Below are 9,333 nucleotides of genomic sequence, written 5' to 3'. Positions count from 1 at the left end.
GGAGGGAGGGAGGGAGGGAGGGAGGGAGGGAGGAAGAAAGAAAGAAAGAAAGAAAGAAAGAAAGAAAGAAAGAAAGAAAGAAAGAAAGAAAGAAATTCAGAGTTATTATTTCACCGAGGACAACTTTGGGATATACATCAGGAAAAATAGCTTCGTGGTTCGAGAAGGAATCTCTACTACTTGCCTTTGTGCCCAGGGAGAAGAACACCCAGGCTCTGCTCCAGAGCAGATCAGTTCCAAGTGGCAGCAAAGCATGATAATCCCTTAAAATCATAAATATGGGCCACTGACATGTATACAAATGCTCTTAGTAGCATTATTCATGAGAGATAAATACTGGAGGCGACCCAAACATCCATATAACAATGGAATGATAAATGAAATGTGGTATATTCGATACGCTGAAATTCTACATTGTAATGAAAAAGAACAAACTACGGCTATCTCAACAATACAGATCAACCTCGTGGACACGATATTGGACACACTGGCCGAACACAAAAGAATATATATTTGATGAGTCCGTGTAGGACGTCCCAAACAGGCACAACTAATCTATATATTAGAAGTAAGGAGAGTGGTTACATCTGGACAAGGAGGAGGGGAAGTGGTTGGTAAATGGAAGTAAGAAATCTTCTAGGTTCCTGGTAATGTTTTATTTCTTGACTCGTGTGTTGATTTTGTAATAATTAGGGAGTACGTGTATGATTGGTGCACTCTTCTTTATACATATTCCAACACTACTGGCTTATTTTAAAAAAGGAAGAAAAATTACAAGGAAAAAAAATCCTAACCTAAAGCAAAGTAAAAGTGTACAACTAGATTAGGCTACTTGCTTTTCCAAACACAATGACTGCTATTGCCTACAGAAAAATATCCAAGGGCAGCCCTGGTGGCTCAGTGGTTTAGCTCCGCCTTCAGCCCAGGGCGTGATCCTGGGGACCCAGAATCTAGTCCCGCGTCGGGCTCCCTGCATGGAGCCTGCTTCTCCCTCTGCCTGTGTCTCTGCCTCTCTCCTTCTCTGTGTCTCTCATGAATAAATAAAATCTTTAAATTAAAAAAAAAAAAAGAAAAATGTCCAAGCTCTTGGTCATGGAGTACCTGAAGGTTCTTTAAGTTCACAAAGAGTAACACGCCTCCTCCTCATGTACCTAGCATTTGTACTCACCCTCCTTAAGCAAAGCAAGAGGACATGCTGCCATCTATGTGGCTCAGTTTTGTCACCTCAGAGGCAGCTGGTCTCCCTGTATTCAACCAAGATTTTGCCTTTAACTCTTACAAAAATCACTGGCCTAATCATTTGTGGCCAGGGGAGCAGGCTTTTTTTTTTTCTTTAAGACAAAGTTAGCCACTTAAAAGCTAAAATATTGGGGATCCCTCGGTGGCACAGCGGTTTGGCGCCTGCCTTTGGCCCAGGGCGCGATCCTGGAGACCCGGGATCGAATCCCACGTCGGGCTCCCGGTGCATGGAGCCTGCTTCTCCCTCTGCCTGTGTCTCTGCCTCTGTGTGTGTGTGTGTGTGACTATCATAAATAAATAAAAATTTAAAAAATGTAGTCTATAAAAAAAAAAGCTAAAATATTCAAGAAGCTTAATACGAGATGGCACGATGTAGGTGCCAGGAATGCATCTTAAAAGCACTGTATCAATGTCTAAAGAGGTAAAGATCCCTGGGGCTGGTGGACGGGGGTTCTCTGTTGCTGATTAGTTTGCACCTAGTGTTCAAAGTTTGGGCATCAGGCTGTGAAAAGGATGGAGATCAATCAGACATGACCTCAGAGAAAGACCATGATGATGAAAGAATCTGAATGCACACCATGGAAGCAATGTCCAAGAGATCTTCCCAGGCCACGCGCCTCTGGCATCATGGTGTGCTCCGAACTGTTTAAAGCTGCGCCTGGAGCTAGATCACTCAGCTCTTGAGCAGGACCTGGACAGCCAAAGACCCTATGCCGGCCAGCTCCGGCCCAGGCAGCTCTGGTCGGTCTGTGCAAGCACTGTCCAAGCACAGTGGGGTCAGGATGTCTTTCACGGTCCCCCAATGGGAAAACATTAAAAGTGACACTTGGCACTTGCTACTCAGCCTGGATGTACTGAGCACAAACAAGATCTATCACCTCTACATCTACCTTGGCAGCCAGAGGCAGAGCACAGCTGCCCATCCTGAGAGGTGGAGATGCCGTTGCCGAAGTAGTTCCCACTCCAGGTGCCCAGAGAGCACAGTTACCCACCTGCTCCTGGCTGGGGAGGGGGGGGGGGCGGAGGTGGAGGAGCCTGCCAGCTGCTCCAGTGGGTATGACTCATGCTGCTCAGGGTCTCTTCCTTCACATGCAACTACTTCCCTCTGTGTCTGTGCACCGATGTACCCCTCCGGGAGGCTTCCATACTGCTGGATGTCTGCTCGAACAACGCATGTGCATTCTGCAAAGCAGAGTTCCAGCATATTTTGAAATACTTAACATGAAAGTGCAATCAGAGTAGAAGTCCTTTCTCACCAACATTAGAAATTTCAACATTATATTTGTCAATGAAAGTAAAGAGAGCGGTATTAGAGTCTTTAATTAAGTATAATTTCAACTACTCTGTTTTTCATAGGTGGGGAAAAAAACGGTATTGAATTCTTAATCACAGCTTCTTGTCCATCTCGACTATTGAAAATTTGAAGAATTCATCATTAACGAGTCTTGATCGGGAATTATAAGTAGCCATTTCAAACATAAAACCTGGTATTAAAGGTTATGTTCATGGAATCAAGCTAAGTTTCATTTTCAAACCTTTGAAAAGATTTTATTTGGAAGCTTCCTACAATTTCAATATTTAACATGTTCCCTAATCGTTTGTACTTTATTTTATCATAATTATATACTATAGTGAAAAAACGTAATGAGTTTTTCACCACTCCCCAGACAGACATCCCTAATTCCCCTCGGGTTCACCCCAGGGTGCTCTGCAAATATCTTCAGTGTCTGCCTTGGATTTCAAAAGGCTGGGAAACAGTGGTAGGAAAAAAAAAAAAAGAAAAAAACGTTGATATAGAAAGAGAAACATCATGGAGAAGCACACTGGAAGAACTGCCATGGGGACCAGAAATTCAGTATTTCTGAGCATCCCCAAAGGGGTAGACTTGGGTCCTCACGTGGAGGCTCCAGGAAGACGGCTTTCAGGCAAAATCCCAAGAGTCGGCTCTGCCCAAAGAGAGAGGCTAGGAATGTTCCGATAGAATCTGACTGACCAGTTGTCAGAATGTCGTAGATGGGGATTCAAATTTTAGAGCATGGCTGCTCTGGGTGACCTGTATAACCTCTTCTGACCTCAAGATTCTACGATTCCATGACAGCCAGTTCAGGAAGTTTTCCAGCCTCTCCTTCCCTGACATTTCTTAAATTCCTGGTATAGAAAGACATGAAATCACCAAGGGATGTAAATAAAAAGCCATTGGCACGCCACGCCTGGGAGAAAGATGTTGAAATCAAGATCAATATGATGCACACAGGAGTGTCTCTATGTCTACTGTGTTTAACCTTGAGGAAGACATATGGGGACACAGACAACAACCATTGCTCAGGGTTCTAGCCTTTATGAAACCACCCCCTGAGTGCTAGATACTGGCAAAGCCAATTTCCTTCTAACTTAATTTTCTTATCAAAACAAACAATGGGGATGCAGTAGAGAAGCTTAGTTGATTTCTAAGGGTCTCCTCAGCTGTAAATTTTTATCTAAGGTCATAGATATAATCTCTCTTGGTTTAACTGTTCTTATATATTCAATGAATATAGAAGGGCCTCTCGTGGAGGGTACTTCAACTCATTTCAATATTTACTAAATAAACAAACACTGTATGTCAGGCTCTGTGCTGAACACCCAACAAATTTCTGCAGGAAGGAGAGATTACAAAAAGGCAGGTTAAAGGCCAGCGTATCTGATGAGGCCCTTGAAAGACAGAAATAACTCAGGTTATGTGGAAAATGAGAATGTGGAAGAACAAATCCAAGATGGTGACCATCAAGGAAATGAAATAAGTTCTCTCTATAGTAACGCCTTGCGTGTGCCCTCAACAAAAAGCAGGCCACAGCTACTTTAGAACTCAAGGCTTTGCTAGAGGCTCAGGAAATAAAAGACTGGAGTTTGAGTAGCAAATAAGCACGGGGAGCTCCAGCAGGAGAGCCACCAGCCGGTTCACCTAAGACAACATGAAGACAAACTCCTGAAAAGTTACTGACAGAGCTCCAGGAAGCCACGCGGTTCTACAAGGAGCACACGTGCACATCGAAACCTTGCTGGTCGGCCTAGGAAAGAGAACACACCCACAGCAGGTATGGACGAGTTTTGCAGACTGAGGTAACCCAAGAACTCCACTCATGCAAACGCAAGCCACCCACGTTAACAGCACACGGCGTCTTCTGTTCATTTGTCAACCTAATGTCATTACGTAATATAATTTTGCCATAATAGCCTTTGTTATGTATGCCAGATAATCCCGGAAATGCTGGAAAAGAGAGATTTTTCACCTGGCAGTGTTCTTGGAAACAAATTGATTTGGAGAATTCACAAACAAAAGAGGAGAAGCTTCGTAAAATGAGTAAGATCCAGTTCCTGCAGTCATGGAATGCAAGAGCTAACCGGGTGCACAGACATGTATTCAACTATTGGTGTGCAAACATTGTGAGGCCAGAACAGGATAACAAATGTTAAGAGCGTCATAAACCATAAATCACAATACACATCACATGGAAGGTGATTAGCATTAAGGGTAGCGGCGGTGGTATTGCCACAGAGCAGTTCCTCATTTAGACCAACTTCCCTACAATAAAAAGGCATAATTTTTCTCTCTGATCATTTGAGTAGCATCTAAACAGTGTCTGTTTCTAAAAATCATTATTCTAGGCAAGGCTCTGTTTGTCACTCAGCTGTGCTGTGTCATTTTAACCAAGCGTTCTAACACCACTTCAGTCCGTTATATAATCCCCAGTTTTCCCCCATTTTGAATAATGTCTCTTTGTTGTTTATTGCTCTGCTCTCACACAGAACTTGTCTGAAAGGTCTGGGTGCTTTCAATCGGGCCTTATCAGAGATCATGGTTATTGGAACTCTCTGTATTTTACAGCCTCCATCTCATTAATGCCAGCACTAATTTGTGGTCCAATCCAATACCACCCCCATAAGATCTGCATGAATACACACTGGATTTCAATCTGCCATTCAACAAGCATGAAGTCCTTTATGTTCATTATTAGCCAATCAAATGGCTCCAGTTTCTCTTCTCTGCATTTTTTCCATAGTGAAATCATTTTGTTATTATCCCAAAGCAGTTGCTTGGTTAGGAAATATTAGAGAAAAAAAAAAAAAAAAACAATGACAACAGTAACAGCTCTTCCTCCTCTTCCTTGTCTCCAGCAAATGCAATTGTTTTAACCTGTTACTGAAACCTTTAATTGAGACTCCAGGTCAAATGGAGTCACCAATTTGTTTGCGAAAATCCTTTTTCCCTAAAATTGCTCCTACCCGGAGATATCTTGCAGTCTGTTATAAAATGGGCCTATTTTTTTACCCTCTGAGAAGCTGGAGGGCTGTTGAGATGAAAACTAATTCATGCTCCAGTAGAGAATTAAACCAGGATGCCAAACCCAAGTGGACCGATAGACCCAATGTCCCACATGCGCTGGGGTGACCTCATTCCAATACCCACCATTTTCTTTTCCTGAAAACTGGGGCCTGGGGTCATTCTCATGGGATGCTCCTTCATTCAATTTACATGGTTAAATGATTTCCCTTTCACATCGCTTCAACCCCACGCATCATTACCAGAAGTACTCCCTTCTGCTATAACGTTCTGAGTTTCCCGTTCCAACAAATGCCTTGTCCTCCCGGCTCCTCGTGTAATTTTCTGTTCTGCAACAAATTTCACTTGCAAAAAGGGTTCAAGTCGGCCTGGCTATTCGTATTTTGAGATAAATTAAAACCAGGGTGAAAGTTAGTTAAGTAAAGGGAAACAGTACACAGCAGAGCGTGCAGCTCCGCAGAAAGACCCAGCGAATTTCCAAAAGAGTCATTTCTTTTCTTTCCTTTTTAATGATCAAAGGCAGAGTATCTCAAAAGTATCTTCGGGCAGCCCGGGTGGCTCAGTGGTTTAGCGCTGCCTTCAGCCCAGGGCGCGATCCTGGAGACCTGGGATCGAGTCCCATGTCGGGCTCCCTGCATGGAGCCTGCTTCTCCCTCTGACTGTGTCTCTGCCTCTCATTCTCTCTCTGTGTCTCTATGAATGAATAAATAAAATCTTTAAAAAAAAAAGTGAGTATCTTCTCACATGGTAAGGATCTGAGAACTATATTTTTTCACCTCCCGCTGAGACCTGGTTGCATTCCCCAGGAAGCAAATTCTGAGAGGCTGACTTAGGTACAGAGGCATATTTGGGACTGCCCTTGGTTCAATACCCACGGAAGAAAAGGATGGGAGCAGGACAGGGCAGGGGAGAAGCTGGGCTATGGAGCAGGTACAACAAGGTCTCAGCCGACCCCACAGGCAAGTCTGGTGCAGGAACAGCCCTTCCGAGTTCTCCCCAGCCAGGGAAGCGGGGGAGGAGCGTGGATATTTCAGCACCACGGACGAGGGCTGCCCCCAAAGGGGTGTGACCTTGGGCAAGAAGGCTCTTTCTCCAGCAGGTGGCAATTTCCAGAGACAGACGTTAGCCAGGGGACTAAGCCCTTTTACCTCAAGCAGGGACCTGGGCAATGCTGCACAGCCTCCACAGAAGAAGAATAAAATCTCTGATTAACCTCCTTAAACCAAAACAAGTTCCAGGAGATGTTTTGCCAAAGCTACTTCAATCCTATTTTGATGGCTGGCACCAACGAGTGCTAAACCATCTGACCTTTATGGGTTCAAATATGTATACACACTACAGATATTCTGGTTCATGATGGTCACGCGGGAAAATCCTGAACTTGCCTCCTCCCGTGGACACGCCAAATCTACACCTACATATGGCACAACCTCCTCTGAAAAAAAAAAAAAAAGCTAGCTGAGGGACTCCTACACGTCCAAAAAATGAGAAGAAACCTACATCCAAGCGGGTAGGAAAAGCTGAGACAAATCTCACCATAAATCATACTCCAGGGTGACAACTCACAACATGGAAGGAACTCAAAATGCTCAGCTGCTTCTTCTTGAGGAGTAAAAGTTTTGACTCTAACGTTGGGAACCCCACATCTTAAGCCCTGCGCCTGAGAGACAAGCCCCAAAGCATGGTGCTTCGAAAATCAACAGAACTTGCGTCGACTGGACCCACAAAGCTATACTGCAAACTGAGAACATTTCTAGAGGACTCATCTTGCCCCAGGGTCCAGATTAAAAAGTGCCCAGACTCTCTGCGAAAGGAGGCATATTTGCTGGTCTGAAGGCGGTGGCCCGAGGGGCAGGCAGCTAATCTAATGTACAGCGAGGAGCCTGCTGAAATGCTCTCCAGGGATGGCGGCCGGCGGGCCCGTCTTCCTTCTCTCTCTCTGCCTCTTGCAGCTCACTGGTATCAAGGAGCTCAGGCCCTCCTCTGGCACCCTGATTTTTACACCAGCCAAGGGGCACCTCTAGATGTCCGGGCTCAGGTGGCCAGTGGAGCTCACATCTGCGGGCCTTGCAGGACTGTGACCAGGGGAGAAGGAGTTCCTAACCTGCTACCACCCCAGGGCACAGCAAGAGGAGCCTTCTTCCTGTGAAAGAGCTCTAGCAGTGCACACTCTGCAAAGCTCAAGTCTGGAAGTTAAACTGGAACGCAAACGATCTGAAGCATTTGGAACAGGCCACACACGAGTGTTCTGCGGGAGTAGGGCCTCATGCTGAAGAACAAGATTCTGACTCTCCATTTTTTCCCAACCACGCTTCCCACCAAGGGTGTCCTTTGTGGCTGGATCCCTAAGTGGTGTTCTACGAAGACCCTTCTGTGTTGAGTGACTCGATCATAGGATGCCCAGAATCCTGCCTCTGAAACAATGTGCCATATCCGTAGCCTACAAATGATGGACAGAGCACCCCAAAATACAGAAAGGCCATATATGCTAGCATTCAGGCTGAAGACGGGGGCCAGTTCCTGTGTGACATAAACAGCACTGCCCATCATGGGTGAAAAGATGCAATAAGAACTCTGAAGTGAAGGATTTCCAAAAACCACAATCATAAAGAACTCCAACTTACTGGTCACTTACTGACATGCCCGTCCGTGCAGGACTGTGGTCCAAGTTTCCAATACTGTGAAGAAGGAATTCATGAAAGATAATCTAGTTAAGCTACTGGATCCCAGATACATTCTGCTATTAGACATTCAGTATAGAATCTTTAAGTTTCATTAAGATTTGGTGACAGCGTTTCCCAGGAGGAACAGACATAAGAGCAGTGAGAGATGTCTACCCCGACCTTCTCAAGGAAGGGGTTCATTTTCCTCCCTCAGATGCTGAGGCTGAATCGGCAAGACAAGCAACCGCCCAGACCTCATGGACACCTACCCCACCAGCCCTTCTTTTTGAACTGCTCTCCAGAGCTCTACTGTTACATCGGTCCCGAACAGACTGGACAACTGCACAGCGAATTGGATGTGGTGACAATGAACATGACGGTGCTGTCCGCCCGACTGAGGCAGACCCACTGTCTTCCTGGGTCCGAAAACTATGAAGACACAGAGCTACTGCGGAAACCTTATACGATGGGTCAGGAGACGCAGAACAGGATGGTGAACCTGCTCACGGTAGTGGAGAATGCAGATGTCACCGTTGAGCTAATTCAATGGATTAAATGTCCCTGGATGTGACAGCCTTACTTGAAAACATCAAAGAGGGCAGCGCAAGTGGCTCAGCGGTTTAGCACCGCCTCCAGCCCAGGGCAGGATCCTGGAGTCCCGGGATTGAGTCCCACGTCGGGCTCCCTGCATGGAGCCTGCTTCTCCCTCTGCCTGTGTCTCTGCCTCTCTCTCTCTCTCTCTCTCTCTCTGATGAATAAATAAAATCTTTAAAAAAAAAAAAAAAAAAGAAAACATCAAAGGATTTTGGAGCAAAACAAGAACCAGAGGGAAGATGCCCACACCACCAGCAAAACCCATCCTGTGATCTCCTTGACCTAATCCCAGCCCTCCACTGCACGGGGCCACTCTGAGAGAGCCCGGCGCCACGACTGCTCAGCTTTCAGACTTAAAGTCCTGCTATAACGAACAACTTGAAACCTAGCCTTCCTCCACAGGTGGGTCTGTTGGCCTTGGTAAACACAGAAACACCCCCGTTTCCCCAAAGGGCCAGCCAAAGCCTCACCTGGAGTCCTACATATGAGAGTTTTTCAAAACATTCAAATGCAGTG

At 45.5% G+C, this 9,333-nt stretch overlaps 1 pseudogene; it reads left to right on the top strand.

Moving 5' to 3' along the window:
- The first annotated feature begins 6,481 nt into the window (after positions 1-6,481).
- Positions 6,482-8,794, top strand: LOC112662078 (TOM1-like protein 1; annotated as a pseudogene).
- Positions 8,795-9,333: the final 539 nt, after the last annotated feature.

This window comes from Canis lupus, chromosome 13 (genome assembly GCF_003254725.2).
Source record: "Canis lupus dingo isolate Sandy chromosome 13, ASM325472v2, whole genome shotgun sequence".
Classification (NCBI taxonomy): Eukaryota; Metazoa; Chordata; class Mammalia; order Carnivora; family Canidae; genus Canis; species Canis lupus.
This window is presented reverse-complemented; position numbering and strand designations above follow the sequence as displayed.